We start from the raw sequence: 17414 nt of genomic DNA on the forward strand, positions 1-17414 counted from the left end.
AACATTCTATTTGCTCTTTCCAACCAGGATGACATAAAATGTTGAGTAAAACATTCTTAAACAGCAAAACCTGGAAATGGATCAGTGTCTTTGTTCTCGTCACAGAAAAACCGGCCAAAGTTCAACTTATATTTTAAATTTCAAAGTAGAAATTACAGGAAACCTGATTATCAGAGATAATTCCAATCCTAATACAATAAACCCACAAAATAATGAAACTGAAGGTACTAATTTGGCGACTCTGTTTATAGAATTTGAGAAATCTTCAAATGGAGTTATTTAAAAAATTTTAAATACATAGTGGTTTTCCAACACTAAGGAAAAACTGCTATATTTTAGTTACAAAGCAGTTCTTTAATATAAAGATTCTGCAGTAGTTTCATCCATGTTATCAACCAAGATACATTGCAATAAAACAGAAAAAAAAAACCCAAAACGAGACTGCTTCGTGATATTTATGGGAATGTTGGTATTTCTTAGTTTCTTAATGCTAATTTTTAACTATACCTATTCTTCTGTTGTGACTTCTTTTACTCTTAACCTTCTTTTTTCAGTTTTCTGTCGTTTCCAGATAACCACTGCTATTGTGCCTGTTGTGTTCCACCCTGGCCTTTAATACACTCTATTCCCTCTAGCGAAATATTTTTACAGCATGTCATGTATATATGAGTATTCGAGTAGAGGGAGAGAATGAATGGCAGGAGCAAGTTGATTCACCAGCTCAGAGTCCAGGATTACTGACTGCAAAGTACAAAACTAGGAATAATCAGCTCAGGCCTTGAGGAAAAAAGAAAAGTCTCCCCACACACACTTCAAATTCTTGATTTCTTAGCTCATTCCAACAAATGCACAGACATATTTTTTTACATGACTGTTTTTGAACATTCTTTGCCCAGATTCTCTTTTCTTAATCCCCCTCCTCACTAATAACTCTTCCTTCACCAAAAATTATTGGTCGGTAACATGAAATCCTTGTAATATTAAAAGACAGCCAGATAAAACATATAAAAAGCTATATAAGTCTATTAACTACTAAATATTCAAATCCTCTTAGAGATTTAAAGCCATAGGACCATAGTTTTAAATCAAAGGACACACCTATAGAGTCACAACTATCCACCCAGCTATCTGTAACAGAGGTGGAAAAAAAGGTCCTCAACTGACATACTTTCACTTTAAAGATATTTAGTCGCCATTTGTTATTTAATGAAATTATTTTTCAGCACAAAAAAGCACTATTCCACCTTTCTTCAAATTTCTCATGTTTCCATGTCTGCAGTTGAGAAACTCAGATAAAGGTTTTTTTAAGCATTTTTAAGCCATCAAGCTTGGTGTGGGCAGGCAAATCAATTTAGCTGGAACCCCTCACACATGCTGTAGGTTCATTATCACTGCTGTGCATGATGTCACTGGGCAGTGGCAAGGAAAAGAGGAGAGGGGAAAGGAGGTGAGGGGAGGAGAAGGAGGGGAGTGAGAATGCACATGCACAGAAGCAGATGCCACTACCAGGCAAGGAGTCCCATGCAATTCAGCCCATCCAGGTGCACAGGGCAGGTCCCAGGCACCAAAGCTGCGTTCCCATCTAGGGTCGGACAAGAACAGTTGACCTGTCGGCTCCATCATCTCCTTCCACAAAGATGCTGCCCCGTTTTTCTCTTCCCCCTGCCTTTACCTGCTTGCTCCCTGTAGCCCCTCAACCGAGGTCCCCAAGAACCTGACTTATGACCAGCCAAAGGATCGCTTTCATCCCACCACCACCTTTAAGAACAACCACAGCACAGCCATCTCTGAAATATACCCCTACAGCTGCTTCCACTGTGCAGTGCCCTGAGGCCAATGATTTACTTTCTTACCGTCTGGAGCTGGCCCTGAAAGAGGGGAAAAAATTCTGGATGATTTATTAATTTATCTTCATTTGCTTGGATTGTTGAAGCTTTTCCTCTAATTATGCTTAGATCTGAAACAGATTAAAAAAAGCAGTATAATAAGGCTAATTAGACATCTACAATCTTATTAGCTGCTAGATGTTCCAAAAATCATACTACTACATCTGCTTTGAAATGTCAACATGTGAAAACTGAAGACACTAGCAATTTTTGGGGCAAATGCAATTCAGTGGTTTTTTTTACAATTTACTATAAATATACCCAATTAACAGAGAACTAATTACTATTCAATACGTACATCAAGTTACTCTCCTGAGAATCAAAATCAGTGTAATTGGCCACTAATACATGTTCATTTAAATTGAAAGAACTCAGAAAAATTTTTCTTATGAAATGGTAGGAATCACATTTTTAAAATTCTGAATGCTATTTCAGTGACTGCTTTCTATTATCACAATAGCCAAAACACTTCAAACACAACCCTCTCCCAAAGATACCATCCACCAAAAATTAAATAGGGACTCAATAAATAAAGATTTAAATTCAAAAAGAGTGAAATGGCATCAGAGTCACCAACCAAAGCAACTTCGGAAAACAAACAAGGTGTGCCTTAAATACCCAGAATGAGAAACTAAGATGGCTGACATGAGTGCAGCCAAATAGAGCTATGGAGCAACTACTGCTAGAGTCCAAAGACCAGCTTCTAATGGTGTGAAGGGAACCAGTTACCTGGACAATCAGCTTCATGCACAGTACAGCTTTCTTTACTGGTTGAATTCTAGATTGTTTCAATCAATTTTCTATTCTTATCATTTAAAATAAACAGCTACATAGTAAACCATAAAGATCTGCCAAAAGTTAGAAACTTCAATTTGAGGCAATGTCTCCACCATTTACCCATATACACTTTTTAATGGCATTTGTTAAGCACTTACTATGTGCCAGGCACTGTACCAGGTGTGGGGTCAAAACAAGCAAAATCAGGTTGGAATCAGTCCAGGTCCCACATGAAGCTCACAGTCTTAATCCCATTTTACAGATGAGGCAATTTAGGCACAGAGAAGTTGAGTGACTTGCCCAAGGTTACACAGCAGACAAGTGGTAGAGTTGGAATTAGAACCCAGGTCCTTCTGACTTCCAGGCCTGTGGTCTTTCCACCAGGCCAACCTGCTGCATGTTCACTACCAGAATGTTTTATAATTTTATTTTACTTCACACATTATGATATTCAGAAATGCCTGAAATATTTCCTACAATCCTCAAATCTGTCAATCTTCCATATCACTACAATACTAACCATACCAATTGACCCCAGTGGTCTTTCAAATTCTTTTAAAAAATTTATCTAATCTCCATTTTTGCATTTCATTTTTAGCCCAAATTTCAGCAAAATGGCACCCCATTAAACATGCCCACACTAGAGTAAAATTAATTGACCCAGACACACACATTTCCTAGCATCCTAGAAACTTCTCCCTTGTCCTGGGTCCCGTTCAAACTCCTCGAAAGGGTGGTATACACCCACTGCCTTGTCATCTAATAATAATAATAATGACAATAATGGCATTTGTTAAGTGCTTACTAGATGCTAAGCACTGTTCTAAGCACTGGGCAAACACAAATTAATCAGATAGGACACAGTCCCTGTCCCACATGGGACTCACAGTCTAAATAGGAGGGGGGGATGGGTATTTTATTCCCATTTTACTGATGAGAAAACTGAGGCACAAAGTTAAATGATTGCCCAATGTCACACAGCAGGCAACTGGAAAAGCTGGGATTAGAACCCAGGCCCACATCTTCTTGACCCACCACAATCTGGTTTTTGCTCCCTTCACTCCACTGAACCTAGCGCCCCACGTCCCCCATGATCTACCTCCTCACAGGCAAACACAATAGGCTCTATTCTCTCTTAAATCTTCCTTAACTCCTCAGCCACCTTCAACAATGTCGATCACTCCATCCTCCTGGATATGCTCTCACCTTTCTGTCCCCAACACAGCACTCTTCTGTTTCTCCTACCTCAACAACTCCCTTTCAGCTTCATCATTGTTGCTGACTCTTCCTCCACCAATTATCCCTTCAGTGAGAGTGCTCACCAGGCCCCTTTTCTGGGTTCCTTACTTTGCTCACTTTACACTCCACCTTTCTGGGAACTCATCCCCCTCACGTGATTTCGGCTATAACTTCTAAGAGAATGATTCCCAGATCTACCTATCCCCAATCTCTCGCCTACTATACCATCCCATATTTCTTTTGGACCCCAGCATATCACTCGGATGTTCTGCTTACACCTTACACTTAATCAGTCCTGCTTGGAAAGTAAGGCTGAATAGGCTGGGAATCAGCTCTGGGATAAGGAAGAGACCCAGAATTGCTATTTCACTTGTGAAAATTGTTGGGCGGAGGTAGAGTCTGTGGCATCCAGCTCCAGCCCCATCCCCAGCAGGTAGGAGTTGGAATCTAGGCTTTGGCAATGGACTGTGTGCAGACACTCAAATGAGTACTTTAAAGGACTCAATGACCTTGCTTCCTCCTACCTCTCCTCGCTACTCTCCTACTTTACAACACAAGCCGCACACTTCACTCCTCTAATGCTAACCTTCTCACTGTACCTCTACCTCATCTATCTCACCCACGTCCTGCCACTGGCCTGGAACACCCTCCCTCCTCAATTCTGACTGACAATTACTCTCCCCCACTTCAAAGTCTTATTAAAGGCACATTTTCTCCAAGAGGCCTTCCCTGACTATGCCCTCCTTTCCCCTTCTCCCTCTCCCTTCTGCATCACCCTGACTTGCTCCCTTTATTCGTTCCCTCTCCCAGCTCCATAGAACTTATGTATATCTCTGTAATTTATGTATTTCTATTAATGTCTGTCTCCCCCTCTAGACTGTAGGCTCATTGTGGGAGGGGAATGTGTCTATTATTTTGTTATATTGTACTCCCCCAAGTGCTTAGTACAGTGCTCTGCACACAGTGCGTGGCACATAGTAAGTGCTTAACAAATGCCATTAAACAAAACAAAAACACTTAAGTACATATTGATTTATGCAGCCTACTGTTGAATCACTCATTCATTCACTGATCCATTCTTTCACTCTCATACAACCTGTGGCATATCTTTTTCATTAATCATTGATTGATTAATTCGTTCTAGCCACGGAAATGTAGAGTTTCATTTCAGTAACTTAACAAGGTAGAAATACTAGATATTCTGAACCTTAATACACTTAAGTTTCGGGAGAAATCTTAACGACAAAAGTAAGGTATCGCCTGCCTGCTGGTGGTAGTACATTTCTCCAGCTGTCTTTACTTGCCTTCACGTCTCTTTTTTCCAGGCTACTTCTTGTGCTCCAGATGTTCTCCCGGGGCTCTTCTGATCTGTAGGAGTCCACCGAAGATAAGTTCTGCCTAAGAATAATTCACCAAACATTTACTGGCAGGTTACCTTTAAAACAGTTAAGGAGATACTGTTTTGGGAAGATAATGGAGACTGTGGTAGTAATGAAGTAGAAATCAAAATCTATCACTCCTTAAAATACAGATCAACCCATGTCGAACGGAGTTGCTCCTGGTTCAAATCTTTGAACTTGTGATTAAGTGATCATATTTATTTCAAGCTATCGAAGAACATTACATCTCGAATCTTTCATTCATGACTGTATTCAACTTAAAGCTATGTAAAATGAGCCACTAATGAGTAAATAGAATATCCAAGCCCACACACAAGCAGTCCTCATGGAGGAAATGCAGTTTTTAGGAGGATTGTGTTTTCCTTGACATTTCTGTTCATCAATCAGCAGGGGGCAAAGCTAATACTCAGCCCCAAACTTGAGGGAAATGTGCTATTAAGAACCAAATATGCTCATAGAGCCACATACTATAAACCTAGCTGCCCCGAGGAATCTGGTGATCTCACACTCACCTGACTGACAGACTACACTGGAGAGCTCCCCGACCAGTGAGGGAGGGTCTCTAGCCAGTTGGTCTGCCTTCTCTGTTATCAAGAAGCAAGCTGGCAACGAGGTAATGAAAACAATGTAAGCCAGTTCTGGGCAGAGCTGCCAATCAGTAGTATTGCAGGAAAACACAATAAAAAGCACCACCCCCACCCCACCAAAAAAAAAAAAAAACCCAATTGGGGCTGAAACAAAAGGATTTAGGCAACCCCTCTTTGAAAGGGCAACAGGGCTGCTTCCCACATGGATTGTAGACTGTCAGTCCCTTGTGGGCAGGGATCTAGTTCACCAGCTCTATTGCACTGTACTTTCTCAAGCGCTTAGTACAACGCTCTGCATACAGTAAGCCCTCAAGTAGATACCACTGATTGATTGACTGTGAAGAGGCAGTTTCTGCTCCAGTCATTAAGACTTTTGCTTTCCAAACAACTGTTGGTTTTGCCCCATATAAAGTCAAGAACAACAGAATAGAATTGAAGAGCCTGACATTAACAATATTCCATTTTATTCTAAAAAGAGAGTTAAAACCATTACAGTTCAGTGTACGATCTTCACCTAAAAGTTCCACAACAGATTTCGGCATATTTTTAAATTATCGTTCATGTTTCCAAACCAAATCAGTAGCCTTACGCTACCACTACTGACAAACTAGTTTAAAATGGATGGATAAAAATCATGTAATATTTATCAATTTAGAAATGTTTAGTTTTTTCACATAAATGTTTTACCTCTACTACTCTTGTTCTTCACTGTCTTTCATGCTTCTACTTTGTCACTTTTTTTTCCTATATGGCAAAAAATCTTTTAGAAGTCCTGCTACAACAAGGGTTTTCAGGGTGATTCTTCTACCTTTGCCCCACAAATGAACATGCATATAGTCCTTATTTGCTTCACAACACCATCTCCCTTTGACTGCTCCACCTGTTGACTCTCCTTTCCACCCTTCCCTAGAAAAAGTTGACAATGAAATTATCTCTCAAATCACCATCCTTATTTGACATCCCTACTTCACAGGTTGGTTTGAGTTTCTGTCTCACCCGGTTGTAAATACTATATAATATTTTTATTCCTCTTAGTTGCCTTAATGAAAGCCAAATGAGTGCATGAGATTGGCTACAACTTCAAGAGCGTGAGCCTACTGGTGGAAGATGGCAAATTTTGTCTTTTTAGGGAGATGCATATACTCAGTCACTCTAGGCTATCATGGTAAATTTTTCTTAGTAGAGTCCTCGGGAGTCTCGGGTCTCCCCCTCCAATATTACAAATTGTGTAGCTTTAATCTGCATACTGTATCTTAAATGTGTCATTAATTTTGTGGAGCAAAAAAGTCTATTAAGTCAGTTTCCAAGAATGTTTAATTCTATAAAATGCCCCAGTGCTCCACTTAGTGAACACTTAAATAATTCAGTTTGAAATCCAAAGCAAAAAAAAATAATCCAGTTCTGAAGGAATTTTTACTCACAACATTTTGCATAACTTTATCAAAGAAACTTCACAAAACAAAAACCCCAAACCACCCTGATAATCATATCACATAGGGACATTAAACATGTGTTGAATATTGCCACATACAATCTGCAACTCGTTCCCCAGTACTCTGCCTCCTCTGGGTTTTACTCAGTTCGCTAATTTCACTTCTCAGTCAAGTCTGAAATTCTTTTCAGCCTGCATCCCAGGACCACGCCCCATTTCAGGATTTGATCAATACTACAGTATGGTCTAATCCCGGGTAGGCAGGAATTGCCAGTGTGCAAAATCTTGGTCAAGCTGGTGGATTTTACTGCAGTCACAGGCATTAGATCTTGCCCGTTAAGCAAAATAACAGGACCAGTCTAGTTGGGAGGTTGGTTTAAATGAAACTAGGCTAAATGTGTCCCTACTAAGAATTTCCAAGACAGCAAAAGGAAAAAAAATGGCTTTGCCTCAGCGACTTCCCTTTTTACAGCTACAGTTTCCAGAATAAAATCATCATTATCAGGAGTTCTTATTGAGCATCTACTTTGTACAGAGCACTGTGCTAGGAACTGAGGGGTACTATACAAGAATAGGACAGGAATCATGCCCTTGTGAAGTTCACAATTCAGCAGGGGAGACAAGAGAAACACAGATACAAATCTGCACATTAATTAAAAAGCACATGAACAGACAGGAGGAAATGAGTACCCATGACAGAACTAAAGATATTATGAATATCACATAGCAATCCCCCATTAGGACGCTTTCTGTGATAATGCTCCCAAATGTTAATGGCAGTATTCCTTACAGTGCTCTTGGCCTTTGTGAAAGCGAGCTGGTTTTGCCATGCACATGCTCTGAGCAGTTTACATGCTTTGTGTGCTGGGCCCATCTGGGTCCACTACCCAGCACTAAAGACACAGCTGTTTCAATCACACTGACCTTCATCATTTCTCAAAGAGAGACGTTACAATTCATACTGACCTCAAAGCAAATATCAAATCGTGCAACACAGAAGCAGTGTACTGGGCAGTAACAGGGATAGCCAGGAAAACAGCAGTTGGAAGAATATTTGAGCAGAGCCCGGGACTGCAAGTAGCAAATATCAAAAGAGCTTAAGTCTGGAAGTTAACTTAGATGCGCTCAAGTATCTGGAATCAGGTAGGCATTAAAATCCCATATGCAAAACATCTGGTGAAACTTTTTCTCCATGCAAACATATATTAACGTTTAACTGTTAAAATTAACAATATTTTCTGACTGGAACATATTTACACTACGATTTGATCATGCAAATTAGTCAACTACATTCATGCTTTTTAATCACATAAAAATGTACATATATCATTGGGTCAACTTTCTTTGGATCTAGGCAACACATTAATGCGCTCTACATGATTTCTTATGGGAAACTATAGTGTTTTGCCCTTCAATAGGCTATTTTCTTGGAATGAATTAAGAGTACTGGCTAGAGATTTTCTGGAGCGGATGGCACAAATGAGGTCAAGGGAAAGAGTAGATTTTTCAGTCGAGCTTTGAATAAGCTGGATAGGGATGTGATTTATGAAGTGCTAGGGGAAAAGGATGGCTTATGTAAAGACTTGTGGTCAAGGGGAGTGAGCAGATTGGCTTGGGCAAAGCAGAAAAAAACATTTAGTTACAGGGAAATCAGTTGGTGGGGAGCTTTGAAGCCCACTGTCTAGAGTATTAGATTGGATATGAGTAGCAATATGGAGCCAATATGGAGTTTAGGAAAGTGACACAATCAATTTGATACTGAAAAAAGATATGATTCTAGATGCTGCCTATAGTTTAGAGAGGAGGAAGAAGAGGCTGAAGGCCATTAAGGAGGCTGTTGCAATAATCTAGGTGCCAAGTGATAAGGCCTTGTATGATGGCTGAGGGTTTAACCTGATCCTGTAACCTCCAGTGTTCACCCTGGCCCTGTAAGGAAGCAGGGAAGTGCATCACAGCTCAACCAGTCCAAAACTGCAGAAGGAAGCTGTGAAAAGATTCAAAATAATAATAATAAAAAATAATGCTTACAAGGACTAAAATTCCTCCTCAGTGTCCAACTTTCCTACTACCCTTGGGGATGGGGGTAGGGGAAGAAAAGAGGGATCGTCTCACCTGTTCCACTGCTCCTCCTCCTCCTCCTCCTTTCCACTGTCAAGGTGCCTAGCCTTCCCTCTGCCCTTACTTTGGGGGAGCCCGGCTCTCGGTTCAGTGGAAAAATCACGGTTCTGGCAATCAGGAGACCTGATTTACAGCCATGCATACCCTTCAGTGTGCTGCACCTGTGGTCACCTACTTGCTTGCTGCACACCGGGCTCCAGTGTGAACACGAATGGCAGGGAGAAGAGAGTTTAAGTGGCACTGCACAAGCTACCAGTACTATAATAAATTTCCAAGTGCCGGTTCTTGGCCCTGAAGTTTTAGGATAGAAGCTCATCTGCAGGTGAAGATCTAGAAAACTCTCACCTGTACTCACAAGTCTGCTCTTCTCTAAAAACCCAAAAAAGGATTTGCAATATTTTGTAAGAAAGAGCAAATGTTTACCACTGGGGCCACTATAATTATATTATTTCTACTTGTCACCCTCCTTTTTTTTATTATTTTTTTAAAAGAAAAATAAAGAACTGCCAGTAGGTGTATAATGATGGGACAGGAAACCTCTTACTCTAGGGCTAGGCCTAAAGAATGAGGCAAATGTTTCCAAGAAATACTCTTGCTTGAATCAAAACATTTTTTTTGCCTTCCACGGTTTATCTACTAGGAGTCAGAGAAACAGTTAAAGATGAGGCACTTAAGAACCTGATAAGGCATCAGGAGGGTCTTTTCTAAACAATCCCCCTCAAAATGGAAGAAAAAGTCAAGTGAAGCAAAGTGATCCAGTCTGGATGTTAAGACAGTGTCACCCCACAATGCTATTTTCTGTAGACACAAGTGCAGTTCCTCAATTTCTTCTTTAAATGTCTATAACTATTCTTTTCTACCTCACAGTCTACATGTTAATTTATTTGGATTAACTAGTTAAGAGAAACACAATGTCATCATTCAGGACCAGTTTATAAAATGGGAGTGGGGAGTGTTTCCCAGGTCAAGGTTTATCCCCTTCTACGCACTCCCTTTTCCAGGGTAGTAGAGCTATTTTTAGCTTGTAGTGGCTGGCTGTAATGAGGGATTGAAGTAAATAGTGGCAGGCTGCTGTCAAGATGGCTGCAGTGGGTGGCACAATGGGTCCTTCTTGTGACCACTGGGCACTCGCAAGCCCAAATGCCCTTTTGGTCACTATCTAAATGATTATTCACTGCAACCCCATGATGATAGAGGAAAATTCCTATTGTAGCTGGCATTTGTTGAGTAACACAGGATTTGATCTAAATACATAAAACACTGAATTTGGCCTGTACTTTACACTAAACTGTTTCCTATTACAGGTGGGCCTCAGGCTTACAGCACAGTAGGTTCTTAAAAATTATGCCAGAAGCCAAAATGGAAGTTGGGACCAATTTTCCCATAAGAAAAATTTTATAAATGGGGGAATTGATTCCTGAACCAAGGTCAGAATTCCTATTTTAAACAAAAATAACCTGAATTATGTACTCAAATATAGCTACATTAAATGTATTTATTGTAAATAACAGCCAGACATAAAAGTCACATAGAAATTTAAAAATACAGCATTTGCACTTGGATCTGTGACCTTTGGACATCTGATATTCGCCCTACCCCCAACCCCAAAGCACTTATGTACATATCTTTAAATGATGTGTTCAGTCATACTAATGTCTTTCTCCCTCTCTAGACGGTAAGCTCATTATGGGCAGGGAATGTGTCTGGTAATTCTGTTGTATTGTACGCAACCGAGCACTCAGTTGGAGACAATTCGACAGCCCAGGACAGGCCAAAGCACTTAGTACAGTGCTCTGCACAGAGTAAGTGCTCAATAAATACCACTGATTGATTACTACTGCACTGCCATGTGCATTACCCTTCCCTACAAGTGATCTCAAATGCAGAGACAAGTTTTAAAGCCGGTTTTTTTTTATCCTTTTTAACAAGAAAAAGAAAATGGGGTCATGGGTGGAACTGATCGGGTGAGATTTCCAGAGGGAGTTGAAGTGATTTGGAGGGATTTTTTGAAGGGTTCTTAGCTGCAGTCTTCTCTGGAGTCTTGGCTGTTGGTTTTTCCGGAGTCTTCTCTGCATTTGGCAGCTTCTGCCACTGCTGCCAGCGGCTCTCTCTTCCGGGGCTGCAAAGCCGAGGAGCTGGAGGTGAACCCGGGCAGGCTGTGGATGGGGACGTCGGTCATGGGGGTAGAAGGGGACTGCATGACGTCCCTTGCAGCTGCTGCTTCTGACGCCATCAGTGATGGCAGGAAAGGAAGGGGGAGGAGGAAGAAGGGGCTACAGAGCAACCTCCACGGCAGCTCCTGATGCTTCTGGCGCCATCAGTAGTGGCAGGAAAGGGAGGCAAAGAAGGAGCCGGCCCGTGACTTCTGCCGCCGCCGCTCCCCTCCCCCATCCCATCCCATCCCAACTCAGGTCCCCTGGCTTTGTGGCACCAGGGGGTGGAGGCTGAGATTGCAGAGGGAGCAGGCAGCGGTGGCAGGAGCAACACTGAGCGGGCGGAAGGGGATGGGGCTGGCGCTGGGGGATAGGGAGAAGGGAAGGGGCAAGTGTAGGGAGGACGAAGAGGAATGTCATGAGGAGAGAGGGCGGGGGGGAAAGGGAGGGCGGGGTAACACAATACTTACCTTAAGAGCCTGGCGTTGTAAAGTCGGGCCTGATGTCGTAAACCTGAAACAGGGTGTAAATTCATAGATGTCGGAAGTGCCATTCGTCGTAACTCGGACAGTTGTAAGTCGAGGACTGTCTGTGCTGTTTATTAAAGACATATTTTGTGACTCTTAAAAATTAAAATGCCTGCAAACAGATGTTTCAAATATCCTCACTGAAGGTTAGTTGCAGTAGGGTATTTTGCAAATGACCTATTCTTTTCTCTGTTCAATGCTTTCTGCCACACAGGGTCCTGAATAGCGATAAAATGACTCGGTGTATTTGTAGCGGTTCTCCTAGACTCCGTTAGAACACGCTCACAACAAGAGAACCGAGCAGCAAAAGTAAAAGGCCCTGCTTTTGCCCCTGTAACTTGGTTTCTTTCTTCAGGTCTTTTTCAGAATCCGAATAATATGTGTGTGAAATTCATACAATAATGCTTAACATGTAGCACATATGGCCCTTTTTTGGACCATCTGCACTCTTATTAACAGTCCATGTAAAGGACACATGGAACTATTTCCACTACTAAATGTTCTTTAAGCAAAAAAGAGCATGTTTTCATTTATTTCCTTTATATAATTAAAACATACAAGAGATTTAGACACATTTCCTCTCAGACACATTCTTCCTTGACAATCCAACATCTACCATTGTCATTGTTCCTTTTTCAGTAATTTCCCTTTTAACTCCTACGAATCTTCCTAACAGTAGGCAATAAGGTTAATGCTATAATAAGATGTTACGTCTTTGAACACTCTGCTTCAGCTGTTGTTTAAATATAGCTGCAAGAAGTGTAAAACTCCAAAGCTAGGAAAAAATATGGTTCTGGAAAGTAATGAATCAATTTTGGGATATAATTTCCCTTAGTAGCTGGGAATGGTATGGAATTCAAAATAGTATGCTTACAATAATTTACTATAAATTATATGTTATTTATACCCCCCAAATCCAGAAGAAAGTATTCCATGGTTTCATCTGCATTCATTTCAGAGATGAGTTGTTGAATAGCTTTTGAGAAACACAGTGGAAATGAATGGGATTATAAAATCCCATTGCTTCCAAAAAGTTTTTATTGATAAATTTTTAATTCAACAATACTGAAATGCCTGTCAAAAACAGCAGGCTGCATTTGAAGGAATAAATCTATTCCAAATTATTTTTCTAATCTTGAAGTCTATAAGCTTGACTGTCATTAAAAAAAAATGAAGTGTCCAATTTGGCACACGGTAAACGTAAGCTGGAAGTATAACACATACTCCAGGGTTATGCTAATCAAGAAAACAGAGCATGTAATTAAGTGTGATTTGCAAAAGACATGATTGGCTTGTGTTTGCACAACAGTGGATTTTTAAAGACACACAGGAAAGCTTTCCACAATTCAGGGATACAGTTGAGTTAGTATGATAGCTGCATCATATCAATGAAAAGTTTGAGATAACATTTTGCATAATTTCCATTTGCAAGATTATATAAATCCCAACTTGTGCCTTTCAATCATTTTTAAGACAACATACTACATACCTTACTAAAAGTCATCAGTAACTTCAGAACAGCTCAAATAATTTAACTTCCACTCTTTCTCCCCAATACACCATTACTTTTAATGCAAATTTTTATTGAGCCCAAACCCAGGCTAAAGATGTCAGCACTTTCCAAACACCTTTCTGATTGTTCTTTTCTTCAGTGATGCAATCTGACCTACATTTCAATGCCAGTGAAACAGAAAAAGGAGGGGGAACAAGAGAAAGGAGTTTTATGCTTATCTTTTCCAGATTAATTGGGACAGCAAATGCCTGCTGAAGACGCTGCCATTGGAGAAAAAGCAAAACAAAAAATCATGCCAATTGGAAATTCCCTGAGAGGACATCTGGAAACACTGCATTCTTGTGACCTGTTAATCTATCATGGCTTCATAAATATAACTCTATGCAATACTAGATTCAGTTTTAGATTGAAGTTGTTCAGAACTACAAACCCCATTTTACTTAATTTGCCCCTCAACCCCCATTATAAAGAAGGCTTTGATTTAAACTTCGAGAGCCTGAGACCTCGAACCTCATTTGTAGTCTACATAAGCTGCACCTAGAATACTGAACTAGATCATTATGTTCTCCTAGTTATTTCACTCTAAAATACAATATACTGAGAGGCATTTTTTAAACACAATTTCATCTGACAAGACTTATGAGCGCAAGTGTGACCAATAAAGTCTGAACACTGAAAATCTTTTTTCATGCTATCAAGTACAAAATTTTTTTTTTTTAAATATTTTTTCTCCCTCAGACAACTCAGCCAGCTCTTCATTCATTCATTCATTTAATCGTATTTATTGAGTGCTTACTGTGTGCAGAGCATTGTATTAAGTGTTTGAAATGTACAATTCGGCAATAGATAGAGACAATCCCTGCCCAACAACGGGCTCAAAGTCTAAAAGGGGGAGACAGCAAAACAAGTAAACAGGCATCAATACAATCAAAATAAATAGAATCATAGATATATACACATCATTAATAAAATAGAGTAATTATATACAAATATACACATGTGCTGTGGGGAGAAGGGGGTAGAACAGAGGGAGGGAGGTGGGGCAATAGGGAGGGAAGGAGGGGCAAAGGGAAAGGAAGGACTCAGTCTGGGAAGGCCTCCTGGAGGAGGTGAGCTCTCAGTAGGGCTTTGAAGAGGGGAAGAGAGTTAGTTTGGCGGATGAGAGGAGGGAGGGCATTCCAGGTCACAGGTAGGACGTGGGCCAGGGGTCGACGGCGGGACAGGCTAGAACGAGACACAGTGAGGAGGTCAGCGGCAGAGGAGCAGAGTGTGTTACGTAAAGTGAGTGAGATTCCTGTTTCTTTTTTATCTGAGCTTCTGAAAGATATTTTTTTTTCTGATTATACAGTTGCCTATTTGTAACAGGCCTACCTACCATTCCATCCATTACGGGCCTATTGTAAATGTTAACTTTATTTATGGTCCTTATTGAGCACTTACTATGTGCTGATCACTTTTCAAAGCTTTGGGGGTGAACACAGAATAAACAAATTCATTCACAGACCTTTGCCTCACAAGGGATTCGCATTCTAGGTGGGAGAAGGCAGGTATTTAGAAAAGAACAAATTCTAGACAAGCCAAAGACAATGGGATCATTTAGAATATATGAATCAAGAGCTAGTGTGATAGATAGGTAGTCCTTAGATTGGGGCAATCCATATGTTGCTCCAAGCTCCGGGTCTTGTCCCTGAGTTTCAAACTGCCACAACCAACCCAGCGATTCCAACATTTCTAATGTTCCAATGATATTGGGAACAACAAATTTCTCTTACCTAGGACCGAGACATTTCCATGGCTGAACTATCTGATTTATGAAGGCTTCATTGAATGTGTGCAGCTGCCGTGTTTTACTTCTGATGTTTTTCACCGATTGGAGGGATCTTCTATAGAGGTAATCATCTGCTCAGTTCTGGTGACACCCGGTATCCCTGCTGGCAGTCAGTGGAATGTTTTCCATAGAAGCCGGATAAGCCAGGGTAAGGACCCTTCTTCCCAAGATTTGTATGGTCAGAGAGGGTGATGCATGGCTTTTCCCAGAGATATTGCCACCTGGTTAATCAACTAATTGTATTTATTGAGTGCTTACTACGCACAGAGCACTTTACTAAGCACTTGGGAGAGTACAGTATAACAGAATTAAAAGACATATTCCCTGCCCACAAAGAGCTCACAGGCTAGAGGACTGTTCTAACTTCTCTCCCTTATTCCATCATCTTGGCTATTCCTGGTCCTCTCCCTGACTAGGTTGAAGATTTTGCTTCAAGTAGACGTCTACTCTACTTGTTCATAGATAGGTATTTACATATACTTAGAGCTACATTGTAGAAAAAGCATGGGAGTGGTAAGGGAAGCCCCTCTCAGGATCGCATCTGGAGAGTTTCCAGTACTCTACCAGTCTTGGGCTATGGGAGGGAGAGTCAAGCAAAGGCATACCCAATCCATTCCTAGGTTGGGCAGTGGCTAATGATTGGAAGCCAATCTGCTACAAGTTAAAACTCACCTGTGCTGGGCAAAAGCTGCACGAGAGAGAGTAGAGGGTGCAGACTCAAGTTTACTGTGTAGAAGGCGTCAATGGTAAACCGCTTCCGGATTTTTTCCAAGAAAACTCTACAGATACACTACCAGAATGACTGCAGATGGAGGTGGGGAGTTCTGGGAGAGATGTGTCCATGGAGTTGCTATGGTTGGAAACAACTCGACAGCATAAGACAAGACAAGGTGAGAGATGAATGTAAATGAGATCATTAAGCTGAGTGGAGTGCTGTATTTTCCTGTACTATCCTGTCCCCTAGGAGAAATACTCCTAGGTTCGAGTGTTCAAGGAGATTGGGGGGGGGGGGGAAGTCGACAGGTTTTTCTCACCTGAATGCATAGAGCTTTTTGTCTCCAAATTATTATTTTTATGGTATATTAAGCGCTTATTATGTGTCAAGCACTGTTCTAAGTAATACTTTCCAAACCTTTAATCGTATGTCATCTAATCTACAGTGGTTCCACACTTCAATAAAAATAGGAAAACCAAAATATCCAGAACACACTCAGTTCTGCCAGAACTTGTATTTTCACTACATGTCAATTAAAATCTTGTTAGAGAATTATGGGAATGTTGGTCCAACAAACAACAGCAGCTTGTTTAGATATAACGCACCATGGTGTCGGAAGAAATCATGTATATATGTACATACGCATGCTGTTTCGGACACAGTATTATTAGCATGTGAGTTTTTCTTAACAAAGGGTTTTGCAAAAACACAACCCCTGCCTTATAGAAAAACAGAGTTTACTCCTTTGCCACATTGGTTTCAATCTGTGCATTCCATGGATTGGGTATTTAACTTAGTATGAACCATCACTGAGCAATTTTTCCCAGGAAGCGCAGGATCCCATATTTATAAAGAGACATAGGTGAAGTAAGGTGGGATCATACTAAGACAAGTCTAGAAACCAAAATGACCACCCTTCATAAAAGAGGCCTAGTCTATTAATGGGAAAGTGTTTCATTTCCTGGCTAATATCCCCAACAGCCCCATTTGTTGGGAGTTAGTCTAGCTTTAATGAGGAAGTTCCAGTAATTCCAACAGGCAACTTCTTTAAGATAAATTCTCCCCCTAGCCCCTGTCTACAGAAAGCTTCTGGCTTTATCACCGACACAGTTACCTAACCCCTAGACACACTGAGAATGGGACTTAGGGCCAACTGCTGCCTCTAATGAAATAATGTTCAAGAAGCTCTTAGCAACTTATCTACTTCTCATCTGTTCTTTGAAAGTTCAGTTTTTATAC

At 40.8% G+C, this 17414-nt stretch overlaps 1 protein-coding gene, 1 long non-coding RNA gene and 1 other non-coding gene across 4 annotated transcripts in view; 1 reads left to right on the forward strand and 2 right to left on the reverse strand.

Moving 5' to 3' along the window:
* ATXN7 (ataxin 7) overlaps positions 1-1956 on the reverse strand; it is a 126537-nt gene extending 124581 nt beyond the window's left edge. Inside the window, exon 1 of the mRNA XM_029051041.2 lies at positions 1854-1956. The gene's annotated coding sequence lies outside the window, so the exon portion shown is untranslated. The remainder of the gene's footprint in view (positions 1-1853) is intronic.
* A 3256-nt stretch (positions 1957-5212) lies between these two features.
* The window catches only part of LOC120638036, a 33025-nt gene continuing 20823 nt past the window's right edge, over positions 5213-17414 (reverse strand). The window contains exons 2-4 of one of the 2 annotated variants that reach the window (XR_005659488.1): positions 12063-12186; positions 6577-11595; positions 5213-5300 (exon numbers count right to left, since the gene is read on the reverse strand). This is a non-coding gene — a long non-coding RNA (uncharacterized LOC120638036). Of the gene's footprint in view, positions 5301-6294; positions 11596-12062; positions 12187-13608; positions 13786-17414 lie in introns of those variants that run through there. The other variant, XR_005659487.1, reaches the window with a different exon arrangement.
* On the forward strand, positions 15984-16122 carry LOC114806735. Its single transcript, XR_003754797.1, has one exon. It is a non-coding gene; the product is annotated as a small nucleolar RNA SNORA7 (small nucleolar RNA).

The sequence above is a fragment of the Ornithorhynchus anatinus genome, chromosome X1, assembly GCF_004115215.2.
Source record: "Ornithorhynchus anatinus isolate Pmale09 chromosome X1, mOrnAna1.pri.v4, whole genome shotgun sequence".
NCBI lineage: Eukaryota > Metazoa > Chordata > Mammalia > Monotremata > Ornithorhynchidae > Ornithorhynchus > Ornithorhynchus anatinus.